Source organism: Erpetoichthys calabaricus, chromosome 10, assembly GCF_900747795.2.
Source record: "Erpetoichthys calabaricus chromosome 10, fErpCal1.3, whole genome shotgun sequence".
Taxonomy (NCBI): Eukaryota; Metazoa; Chordata; class Cladistia; order Polypteriformes; family Polypteridae; genus Erpetoichthys; species Erpetoichthys calabaricus.
The window spans coordinates 59997190-60024515 of record NC_041403.2 but is presented as its reverse complement, the minus strand read 5'-3'; the positions used below and the strand labels follow the sequence as shown (position 1 = coordinate 60024515).

The 27326-nt window shown below is 37.3% G+C and overlaps 1 protein-coding gene across 1 annotated transcript in view; it reads left to right on the top strand.

Moving 5' to 3' along the window:
* tnr (tenascin R (restrictin, janusin)) overlaps positions 1-27326 on the top strand; it is a 476387-nt gene that overhangs the window by 135453 nt on the left and 313608 nt on the right. Inside the window, exon 2 of the mRNA XM_051933130.1 lies at positions 22052-22100. The gene's annotated coding sequence lies outside the window, so the exon portion shown is untranslated. The remainder of the gene's footprint in view (positions 1-22051; positions 22101-27326) is intronic.

The window sequence follows — 27326 nt, the reverse complement described above, 5'->3', positions numbered from 1 at the left end:
AAGCACATCCAGCTTAGGCCTCCTTCCTGCAGCTCTCTCCAGCGGCACCAAAAAAACCTCAAGAGGGTTGCCTGTTGGAACTACAACTCCCATGCAGCCCTAGGAAGTGTCCAAATGGGACCTCCACCAAACAGATGCTACCACTTATTATACTGGGGAACACATGGACACAGGAGGTAGTCTGTCCCTGTCTATCAAATATATTGTCCTGGAAAATTAAGTGAACACCATCTATTCATAGGCTGAATGCCAGACTGTTGTGGGGTACAAAATCTGTAACTTTTGTTCTGTGTTTTCATTATATTTTGTTCAAGACAACAACAGATGAACTAAACTCAGGACACATCAAAGCATATCCTCTTCTCAGTTGTACATCACTTTTAAAACAACTGTTCCAACAAAGAAAGGAAGACATGCTGGTGCCTAAGGTTATCGGTTAGTTTATAACCTGGGCATCTGGCACAACAAGTTGCTAAATTGGTTTACAGCCTGGGAAAGGAAGAAATGCCAGTAGTACTAAGCAACATCAAAAGTTTTATTGTTTGGGATAAACGGACGTACTCAAGATTAAAGAATCTGAGCAAAATTCATCCATCATATTGATACCCAGCATATCAGGTATATGTAAGAATCATGTGTTGTGAAACCCCCGGCATGAAATTTTATAATAAACGTGCCTTGTCTGAAAAGCAACATTAGGGAGGAAGATGTCAGGAGAAGAGAACAGAGCGACGTCAACGTGTGGCTGTTTCCATCTGATCGGCAGAAAAGCATCTAATGAACAACTACGAGTGCTAGATCACAAGCCCCCTGCGACATTCATACTTGTCATCTTTATTTTTTCGTAAGCTTATTCTAAAGACTATATATATCCAGACTTTACTATCAGTCCAATTTTCTATTATATTATTCCTGTAATAAATACCATGCTGCTTTTAACTTTCTATGCTTTGTCTTAATGTCTAGAGTGATTGAAGTAATAAGGTAGATTTCTTTGAGCACCAGGTGCAGCCGGAGGTTTGCCATTACCTCTGTGCTGTGAGGTTTATTAAGGCTGTGGGTGAGAGCTCCACCCCATAGTAGGGAACAGTACATAAAGTAAGGCATTCTTGGTTGATAAATGGCCTATAGTCAAAGATGTTGAGCCTTTGTATGTTTAAATGTATTCTTGGAGACCAAAAGTAATATTTAGGTCTGAGATATCTTATGTAAATTGTATGTTGTTCATGCTGGTAATAACTAAGTCTAATGAAGTGCTAGGAGAGTGACAAGTTGTGCTATTCATAAGGCACTTGTGTGGTTTAAAGTGCTAGATGTTAACCAGTTGTATGTGTCTCATTCATAGGGCACTGTTGAGTTTCTCTGGGTATGCGTAAAGCTATGTATGGGTGTGTTAATCTTAAGGTGCAACAGTAGACCAACCCGGAAACAAATCATACATTTACCCCTAGATAAAGGGTAAGTAGAGGGAAATACCGCGATAATACACAGACCATACCTGCCTTTTATTACTCTACATACAGATAGTGAAAATTGTGCTCAAAACAACAGTTATGATTTTCTGTTCATGGTGGTCTACTGCGTCACTTACTTCTTACAAAATTTTAATTATTAATTTTTCACATGTGAGATGCATTCCTTGTAGATATGTCAGATATGTATTGTTTACAAAATTAATTTGAATGGTCATACTAAAAATTGGAAATGAGGCAGAAAGTGGAATTGAGTCACTTTAAGCTGCAGTCTGAATATGGCAACATATAGACTTAAATGCACCTGGCATGAACTTTGCTTCTCAGTTTTACCATTGATAGGTTTCTCTAGCATTGACCTTTTGGGGAAGGGGGGCCAATTGCCCCTTCCAACTGTGGGATTGAGAAAAGGGGTAATTGACCCAATGCCCTCTCTAGATATCACCAATGAGTGTTAGTAAAGATCTCAAGCATTTTGCCTGGATAACGTTATCACTCCTCTGTTTTAGCAAAAGGTACAGGGTTATTAGGATTCATAGCACTAGATTCTGAGACAGCTTTTGTTTTTTATATTGAAAGATTATTGAGTAGCCACTCATATTTATATCTGCATGAGTTCCATTGATATATGTTCTTATATACTGTATATGATATATTGTTTTATATTCCCTGCCTGTGTTTCTGTTCATTTTCAGTTGTCTGTATTGTACTAAAGTCAAAAATCTGTAGGAGACATGCAAGCATGTAAGAACGTCTGTATTCAAGTATACATGACAATACATTTGAAAATGAAACATGATAGTGACCAGGCCAGGATTTAAACCTGGTCTGCAGGAGCTATAAAACAGAAACATTGGTCATTGTGCCTGTTACTAGTTGACAACTATCCATACTCATAGGGTTTTGGAATGTGGGAAGGAACTGGATGAACACAGGGAGAATGGGTCAGTTCTGCACATACTGTGACTTGGACAGACAGTGAACATTAGCCCCAGGAGCTATAAGGCAGCAGTTACAACACTGCTCCACCAAGCCAACCTAGAGAGCAACATTTCCATTTAATGAAGTGAAAATATGATACAGTAGAAGCTGAATAATTCATGGGACTGCAGGAGATTTTAAAAAATGAATATCTGAAACTCTGGGCCGAAAGACAGAGGAAGTGTCCTAGTAATACATGCATTTTTGCCCTGGAATATAATGTAGTCATAGTCTTGGTGCATTTAATGTATAACTTCTTGCTCTGCTGACAGTAGTAGAGCAAAAAGTGATGGCTTGGTGGAATTTTTCTATATTCAATTAAGTAAAATGGATAATTTAAAATTAGCACTGTCCTGCTAAACATTTGTTTAAGCTCGCCTATTAGTTCAGTAAATACAATGTACATATTGATGCATTCTAATACTTATCACACATTTGCTTAGAAATTCTCTGATGTACAGTGCAGCTGAGAACATGGTGATAGAAGTAACTGAGGGATCCAAAACAAACCATTTTATTCTTTTTTTAGCAGAGTGCATTTAAATTTCCTGAATATTAAATTGCCATGCTGAATAAAATGTGACGCATTTGAAGAGTAAGGCTCCTATAGCAATGCGTTATATGTCATATGGCTTACTGCTGGCAACACTGTACGTAAAATGTGTTTTGTATTGCAACTAATTTCACATTTTATCACATTATCATCATTTTCAGCGTTTAAAAGGGCATTTATTGCCAGTTAACAGCAGTGGAAGTGTCACAGTGCCAGGATTGTTTTCACAGCTGGCAACTACTTACTGGACAGATTTTCTGTGTTCTCCTAATGCCTATGGGATAATGATTTTGGCTTAGTCATTCAGTTTTCTTCATAAAATGAATCTGTTCTGAACAGGGGGTGCCCAATGTTAGGAAATTGTGTAGAAAGGTGTAATGTGTGAGGAATGGAATCTTTAAGGTTATACATAAGATAAAGAACAAAGTTCATAAAAGGATTCCACAAGCACATTTTGTCACAAAGATCTGGACCTCAAAATGTTAAACATACAATGCATCATGCCTAGCTAGCATGATAATGCTGTACTGCAAACACTTTCAGTGTTTTTAATGATTCATAATAATTAATCTTCTGGCATACTGCTCATTATTTTCTTTTTATAATGGAATAATATAAAACCTGTACTAATGTTTCATTAGTGGCGCTGTCATATTACCACTCTAAACTTGTAAAGATCTATGGCAGCAGTACATGCTAAGGGGCTGTTCCTGCCTTGTAACCTGTTATACCAGATTAGTTCATAAAATAAACTGATGTACAGTTTTCATGTATAGCAAACAATTACTACACACTCACATGCAAATGGGTAATATACCCGGATACATGGAAGAAATCATTAAGGGAGTGAAGAAAAAATAAAGAAAACAATTGACAAGTATTTTTGTCTTGTTGGCATAACTGTAGTATAAAAAACAGAATCATGGCTACCAGGTGATGTGGCTGGCCTGATTGTACCATTAAAAATAATATACAGAATAATAATCAAAAATAATCACTTTTATCAGCTCTGCACTACATTCTTGTCAGTACGTTTTTGCCTTACATGTTTCCTTTATCTCCATTTTTCTGCTGCTGACATCTGAAGGCCAATTTTACCCTTTTTTCGGTGTACTTCAGATTAATATTAAGGGAAAGGATGAGGTTTAACCTATAAAAAGTCTGCTTTTTAGTAATGTTTTTTTTTAAATAGCTCAAGTTTACTTAAATGTACAACCATAATATTTGTTCTGCCAAAAAACATGACCCCTGATATTACCCTCCATGCACTTTCATGTCAATTAATGCATTAAAAAACACTCCACAAAATGGTGGTGCCCATTATAAAAGGACATTACAGAAAAGACAGTAAAATAATTCAACATTTTTAATAACACTTTTGATGCAAACTAATATCAAATTCAGAATTGTAACTATATGCATATATTTTCAGAAAGCACCTCAGGAAAGGCATAATAAAAAGAAATTTCAAATCTTAACACATTTTCCGTAGTTGTCTTCCATCACATATAAAGTCAGAATGTATGACTTTTGATTTTTTATTTCAATCGTCAATTTTTTTCAAGATGCATTTGTATTGGTTAAAAACTTTCTAATGCAGCTGCAGTTCAAATTGTAGGACCTGAGTTTATTACATCCAGTGTCATTATTTATCAAATATCTCAGAGTGGGAAAATGGTGCTAACTGACTAAAAAAATCTCTGAGTTTGGTCCTAATCTTAGAGTAGGAGTAAAAGCATTTTATCAGTTTTCTTAATTTAGAAAACTACTCCTAAGTTCAACAGGATTTAGTAGAGCTTGTGAGCTGTCCTAAACCTGCTAGGAGTTGTGAGAAGATGACGTTCAGGCAGAGATCAGTGTGCACATTCCAGGGAAGGTGGAATGTTTTGTAAACACTGAACAACAATGAACACATAAAAGAATATCCATTTGATAGAGAGAGAAAATTATTTGTAAAAAAAATCTTGCATGTCACATGATCATTCCAACTACATGGAGAAGTCATACACCCTCAGTAGGAATGAAAATGTTGGCAACGTTGTATTTTTTAGGCACAGCAAAAATAAAGTTTTCAAAATAAGCAAGGATTTGGGTGTGTTACAGCTAATAATTTCTCAAATTTTGCACTAAACTCTGAACACCCTTACAACACGTGAGGCAATATGCTGATTTATACACTCCACATAAGGTAATATTAAAGAAAGCTGCATTCATGCAAGTTTCAGATTTTCCTAGAGTTGCTGGTGTGAACGGATATATGTGAATCACAAGTGATATCACAGTATCAACACATTGGTGGTCACTGATGCAAATTGTATTGTAATAGTCAGCATATTACCATGAAGATAAATGGGGCTGGATGAGTGATCGACAGTTAAACGTTACAGGTCCACTGAGTTCTGCATTGCACAAACCCCTGGAATATTCGTGTCACACTTTACAAGCCCAGGAATGTTTAAGAAAATAGGTGGAAATTCCAGGGGGATTGGATAAGTACAGGCTTGCAGAAAATAAGGAGATTTAAGAGAGAGGGGCGCATGGCCTACCACTCTGGAAGAGTGAACGCAACTTCACAAACCACCCAGGAAAAGCTGTGGCAGGTTTTTTAATAAGTGCTATTTTTACAAAGCTTTTCTTGTGGCCATAACAGCAGGAAAATGATTCTTCTGGAAGCAGAGTTATGGATCATGCATTGTTTAAAAAAAAATTTAAAAAGTGCCTGCTGTCAGGCTTTACTCTCATTCAGTGTGTTTGTCTCGGCTATTCCTTCTCTGTGCTTGTTAAAGTATTATCTTTGATGTTCTTTCAAAGTGGCAACAATTACGTGAAGCTTAGCACAATATCCTTATTATCTTCTTCTTTTACTACTTTGAATAGTATTATTAGCAGTAGTATTAGTATTACCTTTATGGTTAAGCCTAAGCATTAGATTTACAAAATTACAAAATGTCATCATAAGTGCCATTTTGTGGCCTTGGGCACCATAAAATCATGACGTCATTCATTATGAAACATAGACTCCTGCTCCTAGCTGAGAATGGGTGTAGGATGCTTCATAACTAATTCTGCTGTCTTGCTTTGTGGCAGGACAAATTCTTACCCTAGTCAGCCTTCTAGTGCAATTGTTTAGAGTCATTCTGAGATGCTTGATAAATATGAGCACACGTTTCTTTTTCTTATAGGCTCAGTTTGCTTCATGACTGCATGATCTTTAGCAGACTGATCAGGATTTCTACACAGAGTTTGTTTTTGTCCACCTTACATATCATAATGTATAGTAACTCTTTGAGTCTTTTCTGAAACCCTCATCTGGGTGTTTAGCACTACATGGGATGCCAAGCTGCCTCTCTGACATATAGCTTCACATACTAGATGGGTTGTGCTGTGACTGCTATTACTACAAATAACGAAAATACCAAATCATATTGGAATTCCTGCAACAGTATACTTACCCTTTTCAAAAATGTTCAAATGCTGTGTCCATTGTATTTCTCTACCTCTGACGGAGTTAAAGTAAACTGTATTAATGATGGTGTTACATTTTAAATATGAACTGAAATATAAGCAAAATAATTTTAGTTCCCAGCCATAGGATTTCTTATTTCTGTATTGTATATAAATTTAGATATCCAAAACCATCAGTGATTTCTACAATAGTCATGGCTTAATAATTTTTTTACAGAACTGATTTGTTATAGCAAAGTGAACAAAATGTTTTGAAGCTTCTAATAATCACCAAATAGCAGGCTTTTGAGCATCAGATGTTCAAAAATGGCTGCAATGTGTCTTGGCATTGGGCTGCAAAGCAGGAATTAAATGGTAGCTCAAGTGGTTTTAGATCAATCCTGCTGGGGCTGTATGTTGTTTAAAATATTAAGACACCAGAGTAGTGTAACCATCATAGAAACATCCCTTTGTATGAAACTAAAATGTAGTGATTGATTCCTTTTGGAAGAGTATTTTGATCATTAAGGCAATCAGTAAAGTATCAGACATTGAACTGTGAGTTAGAATTCATCATGTGTTATATCACTACAAGTAATAATAAAATCATGTAAGGTGTATAGGATTAGAGAAAAATTTCACTATTGTAAAATGAATGATTTTCTTATACAATGTAGAGAACACGCACAGTGATTCATTAAAATCAAAATAATTTCTGTTTTTCTAATATTCACTGGAGTGAGGATGAATGATTCAGACTATCTGGCTCAGACATGCATGCAAAATCTTTGGGTCAAGGTTTGCATCGATATATTTTTTGAATGCAGAGAAGATGGTTTCACATTTTATTGGTATCTTTTTTATCTTTACTAGTAAACACACAGACCTTCTATTTACAGATAAAAGTGGTTCATATACAGCAAGCTAAACTTTTCCATTTTAGCAAGATAGTGTTTTGTTTCCACAATGAAAAAATACTGTTTCACAGTGATCACATTGGTACTGTAACTTTCCAAAGTAGTGCCTGTTTGTTGGCATGCATTTCTCTCTTGCTCTTGTTCCTGCATTCTGTTTCCTGTATTAAGCACCTTACATGATGTGCCTGATGCTCAGCAGATGTTCCTGCTCTTGTTTTTCCTTCTTCCTATTACAGAGTTCTTCATCATAGATAGATAGATAGATATAGATTGACAGCAGTCTGTCACTGAAGCTGCTCCTCTTAATCATGGACAATGATTAATAAACACAATACTTACTGTATATCTGATTATGAATTTGGACAGATGTGTAGCGTGTCCTGGGTGGTTATCAATAGATAGATTTGCAAGCATTGAGACTGTAATTACAAAAAAAACGTTTCTGCCCACCATTAAGACACTCAGCAGATGACAGTGCTTTTCTTTCTGCCATGTTGCTTTGTTGATCACTTTACTTTTTTGACTTTCCAGAATAAATCCAGTCATAAGCATCTGATTAACACCAAGATCAAAGTTCTATCCCCAGTAGCTCACAAGTACCAGTAGGCTGTACATGTCATTCATCTTCTTCATATCATATACTTTAATCAGTTTCTGTAATTTGCCTGACACTCAGCAGTATGTCGCTACTCTTCTTTTTCTTTTTGCCATATCACCTACCCAGTCAGTTTGCCTTAAGAAATGAATAAGCCCAGCTCACTTTGCTGAGGTTGAAACCACCTCAGATGTATTCATTAGTATGTATCAGGTCATAAGCGTTTGATTAGGACCAAGATAAAGGTTGTAGCCCCAGTAGTTCACAAGTAACTACATGGCAGATGGACAGACCTTAACATTTTATATACAGTGGAATCTTTCTCAACTCTATTTTATAGCAGTATGGGGTCATCTTTGTTGTGATTCAGCAGTATACAACAGTCCTCAAAATAGACAAAAGCCTTAAAGAGGACCTCACTGGTCACCCTCAGAAAACAGACCTCACCCCCAGGCAGCCAGACTTCACATTCAAGAGGTTGGCTTCAAGGAATGCCTAGGCCCAAAATAGGGCACTGGCTTTAAAGGTGTCAGAATACTTTTAAATTCCCCAAAAGAACACAAAAATTCCCTTAAAGGAATAGGAAACTATAAAATTTCTGGTTCAACGGCAAGGCTAACAAAGTGTCTTTATATATCATAAAACCACAGCACCCCCTAAGTGGTACTTGACAACCCCTCAACTACACTGTGCACTGAAACTCTGTTAAAACAGGCAGGAATTGGTTGTCTTCTGACGGTTCAACTGCCAGTTTGCAGGCTCACCACATTACATGTCTATCACCTGATGGTTAATGCGGGGAACATTGAAAAACCGGCCACTGACCTGGCCGTGAGCTCACTTTCTGTTTCTTTCCCCTGGAATGCGGCTACTCCAGCCGCTAACTTACAGCCACTCAGCCTGCTTGGTGAGGGAGGCTATCTGTTCTTTTAATCTGAAGAAGGGAGCTAAAGCAGAAAGACTGTCATTGTCACTGCTTTCTTGCTGTGTGTTCAAGTGCTGATGTGACAGCTCCCGTTTGGTTAAATGATTTAGATTGTTCCTGTCTTCACAATAATAAAGCCGCTTTTCTTGTAAACCTGGACTCGTGTCTTTTTCTTTTGTGCAAGTCTGTGACTCACACACCATAATATGAAGAATTTATTCACATAAGTAAAAATCAAAATAAAAGAAAAAAATAAAAAGGCAAAAGGTATGCCTAATAAGACAATCCAAAGTACACAAGTTCAAAACAATAAACCAAAAGAAAAGTCTGAATGCCACTAGCAAAAACTCATATAACAAAAAGAGAAAATCCGGTACTACTCACTCCAGGGGCCTCATGTATAAATGGTGCGTACGCACAAAAAAGTTGTGTATGTCCGTTTCCACGCTCACTTTGAGATGTATAAAACTAAATCTGGCATAAGCATTCTCACTTTTCTGCTCAGTTTTGCAAACTGGTGGCACCCAGCATCACAGCAGTGCTACTGTTTCTGTGGTCTACTTTTTTAGATTCACATCTATGATGTGGGTTTTATCAAATACACTGTAGTTAATTGAACATTGTTTACAAATTTAATTCACTTGATTGTAATCATTCTGTAGCAATATAATGGTGCACGGAATGGCCAAACTATTCCAACTACCATGGATGCTTTAGTGTTGTTAGACATCACACATGGAAGAATTAGAAGAGATTGTGTATTTCTAGATTACGACGACTGGCTTCTGAGTTGATTTCGATTCCCGAGAGCTATCATCTTGGAGCTGAGGAATTGTGCTCTACCTGCTCCTTTGCAAGTCCTGTCCATTCTCAGGTTTTTAGCTGCAGGAGGTTTTCAACTTGAACTTGCTGACTGATCAGGTATTTCACAGTTATCACTGAGTCGAACCATGCCAGCTGTATAGGATGTTATTATCCATTTGTCATCCAGATATATAAGATTTCCTTACACTGTGATTGAACTGAGAAAAATAAAAGTACAATTCACAGCAATGTCCGGTTTTCCAAGTGTAATCAGAGTGATCAACTGTATACACATTGCTATTGCTACAAAGCCAGACAAGTTACATCAGCCAGGGATGAATCACTAAAAGAATGAGCTGACATTACATCATATAAAGCTGGAAAACCTATAAAAGTGGCTGCTCCCCACAGACACTGGTTCTTTTTCCAACTAATGTGGCAAAAGGCAAGCAGCCCTTTTAAGGACAGCGAATCACCTCAAAGTAAAGAGCAGAGAATCTGTCCGTTGTGGTGCTCGGTGCTGTCGCTACGCTATAAAGACACTTTCAGAGAATGAATTTGCTTATGTAAATAGAATGCATTTCCACTCTATTAATGTGCTGCTTTATAATGCACAGAAAGTGTGTCACAGTGTGTAAGCATGTACCTGAACAGATGTGCTATGATGAACCTGACCCACCAAATGATCAGCCAGATCGGACAGCATTACAACTTCATTTGAATGTAATTAGCAAAATGTAAAAACAGGTATTCAGATGCAGCATTTATTTTTTAACGAATTTATTTAATTTGTGGTCAGTATCACATAGTACAGCCCTTATATTCCTTAGTTCATTGGCCACATCTCTTACAGCATCCACTATTGCATTTTGTGACTCCATCCATCAGCACACAGCCAGATGGCCTCCCAGCAGTTTCTGAGGCGGAAGGTGTGTGTGTGCAGCCAGTGCCCGAAGATGTACTCGGCACAGCATCATCATCACCGCCTGACTATTGCACAGGGGTCCGTTTTTGTAATATTGTCCAAAACAGAATGAACAGACGGTGGGCTGCAACTCACTTTTTCACGTTAACTGTGATATTTGACCACTTCTTTCAGAAACTGTGCAACTTTCTGAACTTGAACTTTCAAGTGTCTTTTCCACACTTTTGCTTCTAATACCATTGCGTAAGCCAACAAGCAGTATGTTTTTCCTTGCCTTCACTTTACATTCAATGAAATTCTTTTACATGTGCCTTTTCCATTGTTTTTTAACCAAACACTGAACAGAAAGTGCTATTTATATTGATTTGCTATTTAAAAATTCTTGGAGAAGTTGGGGTGGAGCTGTAGGTGTGTGTACATGTGTTAAATTTTCACGTTCATTGGGATTTGTTATGGGTATGTGCATGGAACTTGGCATATGCACAGATTTATGCATCTGGATTTTTTTTGTGCGTATGCACATTTCCACTTTTGTCTGTGCGCCATGTTTTAGTGTGAATTTTACACACAGTGTTATACATGAGGCCCCAGATCTTTACTTCACAAACTTCAATGAAGGTCTACTGGGACTGTCTCCTGAGTCTTAGTTTAAAGGCTGAAGATGGTCTCAAAGAATGACCATCATGGTAGCCCTGCCTCTTGGGGTTCCACCTAGAAAACACATTAACAAAAAGTATATAAAAACAAAAACTCATAAAAACAGTGATTCTGAAATGACAAAAAAAAAAGCCCTGGAACAAATGCTGGCTGTAACTTAACAAGTTTGAGTTCATTTTGAATTAATTTGCATTAAATTTGTACGGCAGTTATCCTATGCTTAGTGCATGGAACCAAAGTCTGAGTGTTGTCAATGTGCACAATGCAAAACTCACTCAAATTCACCGAGCTTGTCAGAGAAACAGAATATTTTTTTTTGTAAAATTTTAAAATTGTGTGTACAGTTGCCCTATTGCTATATCTCATGTACCTGTGGTGAAAGATGACCTCATAAATATGCTTTAAAAGACAGGACAACAGAAAAGCAAATAATATGAGGCTGTAAAAACATGTCAGAGGTTCAAAGACAATTACAAATAATTATAAAATCTAAAGTATGTTTAGGATCTAGTGGGAGAAAGGCTGTGCAATATAATTTAAGGCATAAAACGCAATTACTGTAAATTTCAAAGGATCAGTAGAATTTCCAATAATGCAGGCAGACATGCCAGGAGCTGAGCTGCTCAAGGCCCAAACACCAAATGCCACACAATACATCTTATCTAGAACTGTTATCTCTTAGAGACCACTGATAAACTAAGCCTGTCATTTTTATCAGTCTTAGTGCCCTTAATTATTCTGCAGTCTTCAAAGCTATATAATTTTAATGCATTATATTCTCAGGTTAATTAATTTCCTTTGCTTCCACTGTTGACACTATCAGCCAGTCAGTATCTGTTTTTTGTAGCGATCAGTTACATAGTGACACAGTGGCCAGTGCTGCTGCCTTACAGCTGCAGGGCACTAGGCTAAAATCCCAGACCAGTTTCTGTACATTTCTTTTTCATTTCTTTGTGTTTTCTCCAAAAACTTCACATTTCCTTTCACATTCAAAAGACAGGAGTACTAGCATGGCTGTATCTGTCATCAAGGTGACTTGGGTGTGCACCCTGTTTGATTTGGTTGGAGTAAGTCACAGACGAGTCGCAGTAAGTCGCTATGCATGTCACTTTAGGTGTCATTGGAGCATGCCGATTGCCTCTGACTTGCTAAGATAATGTAAATGAAGGCTATGACTGTAAATCTCTGGAAAAGTTGCATAATGTGACATGGCCTTTTCATATTACAGTGCATTAATGACTTATTATAGCAGAATGCAGTGACAGGCTGAACTATTTTTTTACTCTTTTTATTTTGTTTTATTGTATGAACATTTCTGCCTATTGAGTGCTGTCTGTTTTTTTGTATGTGTGCCAGTGCCACGTGTTTGATCAACACAAACTGCCTGTGGGTTATTACTGTGTGAACCTGTGGCGTTGCGTTCTATATGTCAAAATTCTGCATGCTCTCTTCTCTATTGCTTAAGAACACTGAGGAAAATTTGCTGTAAAATTAAAAATACTTTGGGTTTTATTTGTACTGTAATCACGCACGGGCCCCCTGTAAACATCCAGTGCCTCCTTGATGAGTGTGTTCTGGTGCTGACCATGTAATCAACAAAAAAATAACAAGATGACCTGATATAAAGTTTTGGAGATTTTTCAATGCGTATACCTGATATATTACTGACATTTTTGATGTTCATAATGTCAGCGTATATGAGTGGGCCTGGTAGGGCTGATGAAGTGAGGGGTGTCCTTTTGAGTGTCAGCACTTTATCCAGCCCTGTGTTCTGGGTAAATTGGTGACTCTAGATTGATCCTGTATCAGTAAGTGAAAGTGCCCTATGATGGGCTGGTCGCCTCATCTTAGGTTGCTTCCTGCTGGGATTGTCTTGGGCTCCCCTCAGCACTGGATTGGATTATATTGATTATGTAATTGGATAACAGAAAGAGCATCATTCTGACAAAACAAATTTAGTCACTGCTGTTCTTATATTGTAAAAAAAAAAGTTGAAATACTGCAACATATGCAAAATATTCTTGTTTTCCTATTACAGGAAATCTTAATTTATTATAACACCGTATACTGTATATACTGCCATATGCTTCAGTTTCAGCAATTAAGCATTTCACTTACCATGTGAGCTACTATATGCTGCTTATCACTTATAAAAATGAGACCTCATGTCAAAACAGATGTTTAACATTGATTGGGCAGTCAGAGTCATTCAGGTACATCACTTCTGTCATTCTGCAGCTTCCATTTTCATTCAGAAAAGCAAAGTTAGACAGGTGGATGTTTTATAGCATATGGAAAAGGTTGCAGACCATAAAGCACCTGTTGTGTTGTCAACAGTTGGTGAGCTGAGTAAGAGAGGCTATCAAAAACACATTTCCGGCCTGCTGAAGTGCAAATTTACTATAAAAACCAGCAACTGCTTATTGTTGGTAACGAAGAGCATTGTTTAAAACATAATGAAGAGCTGTCTTCTTCAGCATAGGGACTACAAAATCAGTTGTGGCCTGCAGGGAGCGCACCAACTCCCCAAACCCGACACAGACAGACACAAGTTTTAGTATAACACAGGCTTTTATTTAGTTGTGGGGCGCTTCCCAATAGTTTCGCACTAAATAGCACACATTACAAAGCACAAGGCATAATAATAATGCACACAGCACTTTTTCTGTTTCTTTGCTTCTGTCTCTCTCTTCCTGTCTGTCTTCCTCCACTCCTCCACCAGCAAGCTTCCACTTCTCCCTCCTGACTCTGGGTTCTCAAACAGAGACATTGGGCTTCTTTTATTCTGCATCTAGGAGTACTTCTGGTGGCCCGTTAGCAAGGTTTGGAAGCATTTTCGGGGAGGTGGAAGCCAGACAAAGTAGTGCACCACAGTCCCTGAAGCACACCCTGTCGGCACCCACGGAACCCTGAGCTGTACTGAACTCCAACTCCTATAAAGCCCTGTGGGAATCCGAGGCACTGCTGCAGTCCAGGGGAACTGCCATCTAGTACTCTGTGTATGTTCTCTCCCCAGGTTCTTCAATTATGAAGGTGTCACAGCCAGGCAAGGGCATTTTTAATTAATTTAATTTCACTTTGCTCAAAATATATTTCAACATTGATCTAACCATTTTCTATCCTTGCTTCTTTTAATTCAGGTTTGGGAGGAGGCTTAGCCTATTTTGACTGTTTAGGAGGGATACAGTTACTCAGACACACACGCCAACAGTGGGCCAATTTTGAGTTTCCATTAAACCTAACATGCACAGCAGTGCAATGTATGGGGACACTGGAACCAGTGGATTGACACAGGGAAACTCTACAGATGTTGTCCAGGTCAGGATTCAGGCCCAGGACTCCAGTGATGTGAGGCAGCAGCAGTGTTAACCACTGCACTACTGTGCTGCATTAAAGTAGATCATTAACATTTATTGTTCATGTATAATTTGACACTTTTATGATATTTCTAACTAAAATCCAAGTCCCTTAAAATAAAATACAATTTGTTCATTTATCCATTAGTTTTCATGTAGTTTGAAAGAAAATAATAATTCCATGAACTCATAAAGGTACTTCTCTGACTGGTGCTTTATTGTAACAGCTTGGATAGAATCAGCATCCTTCTTTTATTAGGTAGCATCTTTTATCTGTATAATTTTTTCTTAATATGACTTTTAAATATGCAAATCATGGATACATACCAATCATCAAAGATTTATACTTTGATCATGTTTTACTCAGAATTTATAGGTGGTTCCGCCTGAATCCTTAATATTTTATTATTGTCCTAGTATATGTATTAAATGTACTAGATAGATAGATAGATAGATAGATAGATAGATAGATAGATAGATAGATAGATAGATAGATAGATAGATAGATAGATAGATAGATAGATAGATAGATAGATAGATAGATAGATAGATAGATAGATAGAGGAGTTTGCTGAGAATAAATTGTTCATGCATGGCGTGATAATGACATGAAAGAGTGCCAGTAGACAATGTGGGATAGAAACTCAGTCCTCCAGTGGCAAGTGACTAAGACAGGACTCCAGGGACCTCCACTGGCACCTGCCCAGTTAATAACAAGTAGTCACCCAGGAAAGATCAGATAGCTAAGGCTGCTGGGAAGCTTCTTGTGTATTGTTGTACTAATTATATGGGATTTGGACTGATGTGCTCCTAAATCAGGCCTTTAAGAGACCTCTTTCCCCTCTGCCAGAGTAGAGTCAAGGGCTTATCTGGCAAGGAGGAATAGGAGAAGGAGGAGAGGATTATAAGAAGAGGAGCCAGCACTGGAATAAGGTTGGAAATATGAAGGTATGGAATGATTGTGTTCCATTAGGTCCATGAATAGAAGTTATTCTTTTCACTGCGTTTATTCTTCTCAGTTCACTCTGTTTTGTTATTTCCTTCCTGAACACTATACTTTGACCAATTAACCTTTAGGAGTTGTAGAGTCTGAGTCACATAGGAAGAGGCTTAGTATTATTCTCAGTAGTAGGACAGTGCAAGAGCACTTTAAGCAGTCACAACAGATAGACACAATATTAATAGTTATAAAACAATTGTGCCTCCTGTAACCCATGGGTAAATTAAAAGGCCAAAACTCATATTTTTCTTGTTCATTTAAAATAAACTAAAACTACAGATGACTGTATATTAACCCGAGCCATTGCAAAGATCCAGTTGTCTCTGGTTTGTTTGCTTGAATAAAGTAGGGACAGATTTCATCAATTTATCAAGCTCACTTTTATTTGCTGAATCTGTTTTTCTCTTTTGATGTTTCATATATCATGAGAAGAAACAAAAGACATTACTACACACAGAGGTAAATGAGACATGAGTCCTATGAGGAAGTAGTTAGAAAAAGCTGGAAAATACAGTATGCTCAGTTGTTTTCATCGTGCATAAAACTACTTTTGCCAGATGTCTTTGGAGTTTGGCTCACTTTTAAGTCTGCCGTTTCTTTCGTGGCTCACATTTTTGCTTACATTCTTTGTTTCTTCTTTCTGTCTGGGCCAGTCTGGATAAGCCTTCTGTTCAATTTATATACTAGAATGATGCAATGAAGACCAGCAGTATTATAAATAATGCATTTACTAACCAAAAAAATTCACAAGGAGAGCTAAAACTGACAATCCTAATATTCTGTCGTGTTTCTGGACTGACTATGCAGGCCTTGAAGCTTTTCTGCTGAGTGGGGTGGCTCATCCAATTCCCATTTTCCAAGACCTGTACAGTTTTTCTTACCTCTTGATTGTCTCTCATTCCAAATCCTACTCTTCATTACGTAAATGTTTCTAACATGTCACCATCCAATTCCTAACTCTAAACTCAATTTGTTTTAGCTGTAAGAAAGCTGGAAAGCCCATTCCATGTCACTTCTACACAAGCTCATACTCCTTTTTTTTGGGATCAGGGCTAAGAGACACCAAGCCACAGTACTTTCATCCAGCTGCTTTAACCATTGCTCTCCAGAGCTTTTCATAGCCATTAAAGGAGCACTCATGGCTGATGTGTTACCACTCAACAAGCTGCAGAGAAACAACTAGCCTTCTGTATCAGGACCATGTACTGCCCTCTGTCAGCCTAAAATATTTTATCTCCTGCCCACCTTCTGTGATCTTGTTCCCCCAACCTCTCCCTGTCTCTTTCTCTCATTATGAAAATTAAAATATGAAGAAGCAAATTATATTTTGTACCATTTTGACTTCACCTGCTGTGTAAAACTCTTCAGGAAAATGCTGTGGAATGTGTACACATGCTAAAAAAATATTAATACAAAGTATTACTAGAGCATTTTAAGATATTACTTTTGTGAAGAAGATATATTTTACCCGAGCAGAATATGAGTGTCTGATATCCTATGACAAACATTCTGAATCACACAGTAGATGCAATAAGAGAAGTTAAATATGCTCTAGAATGGAACGACTGTTACAATATCATAACCTAGGAACTCATTTATTTTATAAAAGCAGTAATTCCTTTAGCACTGGTGATTGAGTTGAAGAGCTAAAATGTTTCTAAGATATTTTATTCATGATAAAATTAGTATGAGAAGTAATATACACTATACGTCTGATTAATTCCTTTTCAAAACTACAGGTTTTCTTTTTCCAATTCATACATGTAAGTGATGAGACAAATTTCAAATGGAATGTGTACCACCTATTTGTAACTGCCGACAGAGCTTCTTGCTCATCCTTCTAACCTTTCTTTGTAAGGAGCATTCTTCAAAGTCATATTTTGTGCCTCTGAAATGACTTTCTCCTGACAGATAATAAATAGTTTAAGTGGAGGAATAAATCAGTCATGCCATGCCCATGTAAAATGGAATCTCCTGGAGATAAAATGCTACAGTGAAACGGCAAGCTCAAAGAATCTAAAAGTGGCAATAAAAAAAATTTCAGAAATTATAAGACAGGAAGTGGAAAAGAAAACATCAGGTAGACTTAGTCATCCAAAAAAGCACTTGAAATGCTTTCACTGGACACGTTTGCAAGACAAAACCAGTAAAACTGAATCCAATTAAAAGAAGAACCTGAAATTCATGGGCACTAGGCTACCAGCTGCGAAACTTTCTCCATCTGTCATCAAATTCACAAACCATCCAAATGTAAAATCACCTCTCAGTTGACTTGTGCATTTAATTCATGTTCTGCTTCTGGTTTGCAATCATGAAATGCTTTCATGATAATAAAATCACAGAAGAAAATTGAGAAAGCCATAGTGATACATAGTGCATACATTAAATATTGTGAACCTCACTTGTTCAACACCATACTACTGAATGCAGCAGCTTTAAAACTTGAGGCAGAGTTGCTGGTGGAACATGGGAACTAATTTACTAATTACATCATCCCCTCTGCCTCCCTAAACTAATGGGATTATTTATGTTAAGAAGTATGTGAATTTAGACTTTCAGAATAGGCTTTTCTTTTTCTTTTATTAAGACACCTAAATTGCTCAGTACAGATGACATTCTCAGATTATGTGAAATTATGCATGGTGATTTAGAGAATTGCAATACAACTTCTAATTACATGCTTTTAAAGCCAAATTAAAGTCAACACATATTGCTCACCTTTTTTTTAATTACAAGGCTTCGATGCACATCACCATATCCATTAATGGCAGCTCATACTGTAGGTCAAATCTGGTTATTCATTTAATAACTTGTTTATATTTTGTCATTGTGTTTACAGTATAAGATTTGTGAAATCATGTTATGCTTTTGCAATAACTGCCTGTACTGAAAAATCAGTGATTTGTGTAAGGGACCAACTGCTATCACAGGAAAAAATATCTTAAGCTCTCACATACAATAAACAGCACATAAAAAAATATATGAAAGGGAAAATGGTGAGATGCTGGGCACATTGCCTTATTTGAACTAGACATAGACAGACAGAGAGTGCAATGCTTATGCCTAAACACTTCATCTTCAGGTAAGACAAAGTGTAAGCATTTTGTTTTTCTTTGTGCTTGTATATTCATAAATATTTAAAGCTGAATGGCTGTGTAAAGTGCAGTATTGTGTAGGAGTTCAGGCATTGAACTTCAAACCACAAGGCTGCTGGCCCCAATGCCATTTACTGTGTAACATGCTGTATGGCTCTGCACAAATTGTTTAGCTATCCTGTGCTCAAACTGTAAAAAAAATGTATGTCAACTAGTATAATGTATCATGGTACTGTAAGTTGCCTGCATCAGATGTGAGCCAAACATCCCTTTATAAACAATGTATGTTTTAGCCTTTTGCCAGCTTCTTGAATGGAAGTATTACTAATATTTAATTTTTCTTCAAATGAACTTTTAGCAGTGAGATGCAGTGGTTAACACTGTTGGCTCACAGCTCAGGAGACTGGATTTGAACCCCTGCCTGTGTGGAGCCATTATGTTCTTTCTATGTCCCTGAGTCTGTTTCTACATGGACTTCATTCTTCCTCCTACATCCTAAAGATACCTAAGTTACAGTTATTTGGGCCCAGTAAGAGTTTGGAAGTGAACGTGAGTTTGCCAAGGTGTTCAAAATATTCAAAGGCATTATTAAAGTAGATACAGCAAAATTCTTTCAGCATAAGGGTGCATCACAAATTTGAGTACACCAGTGGAAATTAAGGGGTAGTGCATGTTAGCCAGAAAGCACTTCTCTACGCAAAGAATTGTGGGAGTGTGAAAAAAAACTACTGAGACATTGAGTTGAATCAGAAACCTTAAGAACCTGAGGTATTGGGACAGCTTTGTTATTAGCTAAACACATAAGCTTGATGGACAGAATGGTCTCCTCTCATTTGTCTTATGTCTTGTGTTCTTGTGGTCTGAAATTTTAACCTGGCTTGGTTCTTGCATCCTCACAATTGTATTAAGCAAGTTTGCAAATAGATGGATAGTTTTTTTTTTTGTTGTTCTTTATTTCGCCTTATACAATTTCTTGTATTAGGAATTTGTTAGTTTTCACATACCCCTTGGGGTCAGAGCGCAGGGTCAGCCATTGTACAGCGCCCCTGAAGCAATTTCAGATTAAGGGTCTTGCAGAAGGACCCAGCAGAGTAGGATCTCTTTTGGCAGTGATGGGGATTCGAACCGGCAACCTTCTGGATACCAGCACAGATCCTTAGCCTCAGAGAGTTCAGACAACAAATAGAATAATTACCAGTAACTGAAATTAATTGAACTTTTATTGATTTTTTTACCTAATATATAGTGCTGTAATTGGAAAACTTTATTAAGATTTAAATTTTATGTACTAATTTTTCACACATATTTTGAATTCCTCCTTTGCCATAAGAATTTAATGTATCTAAAAGGGCAACCCCACAAGAACCCCCAGCATATTGAAAAACAATACACTGTCATTGATGCAACATGTTTAGAAACACTGGGGAAATGTGCAGTAACCGGCAAAACACTTAAAAAGTTTGGGACACATCACGGAGCTGAGTTTCACATTTATTTGAAAAACAAATGCATTAATAAATTCATAATAAATAAGTACCCTTCATGGTGGACACCATTGCAAAATATTTACTCGATTAAAGATGGAGTTTTTAATGTTGTGGTCTATGGTATAAAATGCATTTTTCATGTACTGTATCTATGAATTCGGAATTCTGCAGTAATAAATGATACCAGTGTGCATAACATGCATTCAGTTTTTTAAGGGACAGATTCACTTGTACAGTAATCCCTCACCTATCGCGGGGATTACGTTCCAGAGCCCCCCGCGATAGGTGAAAATCCGCGAAGTAGCGACCTATATTTATTTTATTATTTATACATATTTTAAGGCTTTATAAACCCTTCCAACACTCTTATAAACCTTTCTCACTCTCTTGTTAACCTTTCCCACGCTCTTATAAACACTTCCTATGCTCTTAAACACTTTCTGCATTCTTAAACACTGCAGACCAACACTGCACACTGCATGCAGCGATCAGACGTCAATGTGTCTGCACTCGCTTTGTGAAGGGGAGCAGCTGAACTCATGCTGAGCAGAAATGAACTTTGTGCTGCTTCTGCCAAAATGCCTGCTTGTCGCTCTGCGCAAGGAGTGTGTGTGTGTGTGTGTGTGGGTGTGTGAGAGCTGAACGCACCTTCGCTCAAACCCCCCCTCCCCGGAAGCGCAGTACGCTCCTGCCACTTCGCATTGTCAAGGGGGTGGGGAGCTGAATGAACGCTAAGGAGAAGTGGACTTTGTGCTGGGTTTGTGCTGCTTGTCGCTCTGCGTGTCAATAATTTAAAAGCCTGTACATCACCAATTTTCCTGTCTCACTGTCTTGTCTTGCGTGAAGTTAAAATGTTTTATAATAGTGAGATGTTACTCATATCCTTAGCCCGACATCCACATATCATATGTGTTAACAAAGTGTGTTTTATAAGTTTACATGTGTTTAAAGCATGTGGGATGGGTATTTTAAGGCTTAAACTAAAAAAATGTTTATTTATATGGTCTTTCTATATCGCGGATTTTCTCCTGTTGCTGATGGGTCTGGAACATAACTTCCGCGATAGGCGGGCAATCACTTGTATTTAAAAACCTGCGAAGTCGTGAATCCGCGAAAAGTGAACCGCGAAGTAGCGAGGGATTACTGTAAACTTAATAGGAATATTTGACATTTTTGTGGCAAGAAAAAAAATCAGATTTTTCTCTCCCAACAATATACTGTAATAGAATTATGCAGTAAACCCATCACAGTGACCAATATGGTGAGATCACTACCCCACAAGTAAGAAGAGGAGTCACTTCAGCTTGCCAGGTTATGGGAGTGTTCATTTCATGCAGTTAACACATTGATTTTTCTTCTTTATGTCTAGAATGTTTGATGTGAGGCTGTAAGTGTAACTTCATATTGGTGTAATATGTGCTTAATAACAGTAAATGGATGTTAGAAGTGAACAGCCCTTTTATAAGAGAGGGGAAAAGTGTAAACGGGTTACGGGTTTAGCCTATGGGAATGAGCAGTACAGTAGACTCACCTCCATGCACCAAAGAAAGCCAAATATAGGCTTCCAAGCCAGAGAAACATTCTTTTAGCTCAGACAGCAATGTCACAGATCACTGTAAACTCTTCAGATCAAATCTAAGATTGGGACTGACTTGTGGCGGGCACAACGTGAGCCTGTTGCAGATTTTTTTTGTCCAGGATGCTAAAGATAAAGTTTCCTATCCAGATATGTGTTTCTACTAGAATGTGCAAAGGTTCTTAAGCTTTTGCTTTGTGTATTTGGTAATATTCTTTGGAAAACTGCTGAATGACTGTTTATTTTTTCTTATTGTTGTTTCAGAGTCTTTATTGATTGAACCAAATTGACCCAAGAGTCTTTGCTTGTAAAGGTAAGAGAACAATATGCTTCTGATTCACTCCTTTTCAGTGTTCTAAAAAAGGGCTTGTTACACCATTCTTCCATATTACATTAAGTAGTACTGATAATTAATTATACATTTTAATTCATAGGTATTGTATATTTCCATAACACAATTAATATAGTTGCTGCCTAAATAAACAATATATGTGTTAAAAAATCAGACACCTTTTTCTGAACCATGTCAAGTCTGTGGGGATATTTAAAACTGCAATGTTATATTTGTTGTGTTAATCGAGTCTAATGTTTCCTGAAAGACTGATATTTTTATTTTAGTTGCTACATAATAGAGCAAGGACTTTTAAGGTGGTTTATTTTGTTACTTTTTCAGTTTAAATGAAAACCCATTCCTCAGACTTCAGTTTAAATGCAGTGTTTGAATATTTGCGATATCACACAATATATCTGATTAGTGAGGACTGACATCTCTTAATGCATGCCATTCATTATTAGGTTCATAATAAATAGCTTGCTTGATGATAAATTAGTGTTGCCATCCACAATAAACCATCCCTGGTAGTGATGATCCCCGTTTCGACCACTTCTTTCTTCTTGCACATCCATTGATAAATTACTCTATTACTTATTTCCTTGGCCAAAGAGCAGGGTTTAAACAACTGAAACATTTAGAGGATATTATTTATTGGTATCTTGGTTTCAGATCTCATTTCCTAGCTGAACTTTAGTGGACCTGATGAGGAGCGAAATAGAAGACCACCAAAGGGGCAGAATTGAGGCACAACACATAGAAACAAATGTCGTCTGAATGGGTCAGAACTCATTGAATACTGGAAAATAATAATAAATCATTGTCACAAGTCATTGATAGTGCTGGGGAAAAGCTTTCTCTGTGTATATACTCTATGAAAAAAATATAATAAGAGAATGCCAACATTGGTTATGAAAGTCATTGTTTCAAAATTGAGCTTCTAAAATTCAGAAGTAAAACAACATATTGTTTTATTGCAGTGTAATCATCATTACACATTATTGAGAAAAATGTACTCTACTTGTAGGCCGTACAGTAGATTTGAACTATAAATCAGATTTTAAAACTATAGCCATGAAACCCTTTATCATTTGGAGCTAATTGAACATATTAAATTGGTGTGCATTTATCCTAATTAGTCCAGTACAAAAATCAGGGAGAAGCCAGGGCATATCCACTCCCACAGTATGCCATCAGAGCAACTGGTACACTTGTAGCAGTAGTACTGGTAGAATTATCAAGTTGTACTGACTGCTTAAAATGGCAGCAGTTTGAGAAAAGAATGGAAAGAGATGTATAATCTAACCAAAAAATCAAGAATCGAGACAAACAAGGCCAGTTTGTAAAACAAAGATTCTTATTTAGGGAATAGCATGAAATTCTAAAACCAGTAAAGGCATAGAAACTGAGCCAAATATACAAGCCAAAGGCTGTTAGGAACTGATTTTGTTATACATTTTGTATAACTTTTGTTTTTATTTTTTCTTGGCCATTCTAGCTCATGTAAGTTTCGGATGTTGATAAATTCTGTTCTAATAACATTTTGTTGTGAACATTTTGATTTAATTATGGCAAAATATTCTATCATCTTCCCCAAGTTGCCATGTTGTTTACCGTGAGTGCCACCATTTTGAGTTTACTGTGTGTACTGTTGCTAGCCTGTGACAGTGCAGGTCAGCTTCTTGCTACCTCTTCACTTTTGGGAGCCTCTTGAACCCGACACCATCAGTACCGGTAACTGAGATGAACGTGGCAGATGAGAACAAATCACTCCAAGCAAGCGGGTGTTGAAAAGGGCAAGTGCTTTTATAATAAAACATCCACAAAACAAGTGTCCTAAAGTACAGTGCTCAAAAAAAGTTCAATAAATAAATAATCCATAAAAAAAGTGAATGGTGGAGGTTAAAATCAATAAATATAAAAAATCTGCTAACAATGAGGTTAAAACAATGCAGTGCAGGAAACTCATTTTAAAATTCATAAGCACTGGTGCATTCTCTTAAAACTCTGCTACTTATCCTACCCGGATCTTGCAGCCCGGACAGACGTCGACCGGCTGGTGCAGACATGCATTTCAATCAGCCCATATCCCCCACTGCCAATCCCACGGTGTCCACGGACAACCACTGAGCCCTATTCCTGCCCGAACTGCTGTCAATCCAGGCTTCACCTGTTTTCACACCGCTGCTGTCTCAAAAGTTCCTCCTGGCAAGAGCACCTCCAGAGCATAATGGTCACTCCTGCTCCTAAAGACGCTCAACAGGAGTGACCCAAACCCACCTCCTGATTGATGGCCACTTACTCCTCCTTGGGGCTCTACTCCCATCCACCCTATTCCACTCTGTTCACCAACTTGTTGTCTCTCTTTATTCTGCCTGCTTCTTCTCCAGTCTTTCAACCTCCATTCTCTTTCCTTGACTCCTCTTTTTTTTCTTCCTCTTAATGTGCATGCTGGTAACTGTAATAATAAGGCAATCAGACTGCCCGCATGTGCCGGCAACACCTCATGCCAACCCGGATAAGGGATGTCTTCACAGAAGATTGCTTGCACCTGCTCTACTCCCTAACACAAGTACGTTCATTATTTATTTATTAAAATGGCCACTCTTTTTGAGCCACGGACCTGCTGTATCCCATAGCCACACTGCCATGCAGCACAACCAGAGGTCAGGTGTTTCAAACTAGTAAATTCCTCCAAACAAAACCCCAAAATTAAGCATCCAAGGTAGCTAGGGAGCAGACCCTCAAAATTTGTCTCTGGCTGATGCACTTTAAAGTACCAAAAAAGATTGCAAAAGCCCAAAAAAAGAAGAAGGATCCATCAACAGTTTGGCTTGAGTAACAAATAAAGCAAAGAAAGGATCTTTATAAAATAAAATATTTATTTCAGAAAATGTTCAAAGCAAAGCATATGCGCAAAGCATAGAATTATTCAACTAAAAATTATATATCGAGCTCATCTGTCTCGCTTAAAACTGTCCAAAATGTTTCCAGGCCAGGATCCGACCTGCGAGCGCTGCAACCAAGCTCCTGCCTCACTGGGTCACATGTTCTGGGCCTGCACCAAACTAACATCATTTTGGACAAAGATTTTTAAGTGCCTCTCAGACAGCCTTAGTATCACAATCCCTCCTAACCCACTAACAGCTGTGTTTGGTGTCCTTCCAGATGGACTTGAATTGGAGAAGGACAAACAAACGGTGATTGCATTCACTACACTCTTGGCACGCAGACTTATTTTGTTAAATTGGAAGAATCCTAATTCTCCTCTTATAAGTCAGTGGGAAACTGATGTTTTATATTATTTGAAATTGGAAAAAATCAAATTTTCAGTTAGAGGATCTGTACAAAACTTTTTCAAAACTTGGCAGGATTTAATCAATATTATTTTAGAATAAGAGAATTAACTATTATTGTATTTAACTCCCTTCTCCATCTCTTATTTATATAGATATTTACTTCTCCCCTTCTTTTGCCTAATGTTGCCTTATTAAAAAGCTTAAAGAAATTTTCCTTTAGCTAAGCTCTCCTTCTCAGGGATGGGGTTTGATTTGTTTTCAAATTTGTTGGGTTATAAATGGATCTGTTTGTATGGAATGATTACAATGAAAATTAATAAAATAAAAATATAAAAAAAAAAAAGAAAATGTTCCATAGCAAAAAGAATCTCTAAGGAGCACAAAAAGCACAGAAAGAGTTGCCTTAAAAAATAGACAATCCAGATGTAACCAAGTCCCATATACATAACCCCAAAGAGAGGTCAAAAAACACAGAAAAATTAGTCAAAACCCAGTAAATAGCAAAAAAGACTGCAATAATCAAAAATGGAACTTACCTACACTCTGCATATACAGTGTACCCCAGGAACTGTGAATTCCCTAAGCCTTTACAGGGCTGAAGGCAGTCCCTTGGTGTTGGATTGGTGGCCACCCACAAAATACAACGTACATGGTAACACAAGGATGAATACATAAAACAAAATATACAAAACTAATAAAAACACAAAATAATGCAAAATATATATATATAACTATGTTAGCATAAACAATGGAATCAAACATGAACACGCAAAAAAAATGTAAAAAAAACCAATTTGAACATAAACCAGTGGAGGAATCCTGGCTGAAACATAACATCCAGACTCGAGATATCATGTGTAAGAAGGTATAAAGGTCAGCTTAAAGACTACCTGGATATCTGAGTTCTAGATAAAAATCTTTAGTGGCTTATGTTTATTGATCTTCTTAACACAGCTTAAGGATTTGTTTTGTTTTTACTTTGATTTCTGGTATTTTGTTTAAATTAAAGATCACTTAGACTAAGTAGTTTCAAACTTTGCAAGGCGAAAGATGGTGTTTCAACTCCTGATTCTTCCTCATTAAAAGTCTGCCTAACATTTTCTTTGCCGGAACAGAGGTTAAAAAGTACAGAAAAATAGCTGTAATCAGTAATGCAAAGAAACTAATGCAAATGTTTTGGGAGTTTAGCCATTAAATCAAAAGGTGCATGATGGTGACCTTTCCAATCATTGTGGTAATGATGCCATGTGTCACAAAATGCATAGCAAAATACCTGTCTAATAATTACGGTTGCTCATACAGGAAAAATAAAATGGCATTTGGGAAGATTTAATTTTAACAACTTTAAAAATGCATCATATTGGAAAACAAATATGACTGTTAAATTTCTTGGTCTCCAAAATGCCCAAAATGGTGTCTATTTTTCAAAGCTTAGGATAAATTGAAAAAGAAAAATTAAAAGCCAACATCAGACCATCACATATGTGCACAGAGTATATATAGTAAAACTCTTGTTTGCATGTCCAACACATTGCCACTGCCTGGTAACATAATAAAAAGAATGCAATAAAATGGCTAGTATGAGGGAGGAAACTGTACAACCAAAAGTAAAAAACAAAGAATGTGGACAAAAGAAGTATATTCAAACTTCCCAGAGGCAATGGCCAGGCCACAAAGCAGAATCTGGCTACAAGAGCAGGCCCACTGTCCTAGCTGTGGTAATTACTTAAAGACAGTAATCAATTACAAATGATTAATTAAATCTCTTAAAGTGTAGCTGATGTAATCACTTGAACAACTGCAAACATTAAATTGGAATACTGGAAAATTATTGCTAGTGTAGCAACCAGCAGATCAGAGCACTTATTGATCAGATGGGGCCAACTATCTCTAGTGTTTATTGTATAAA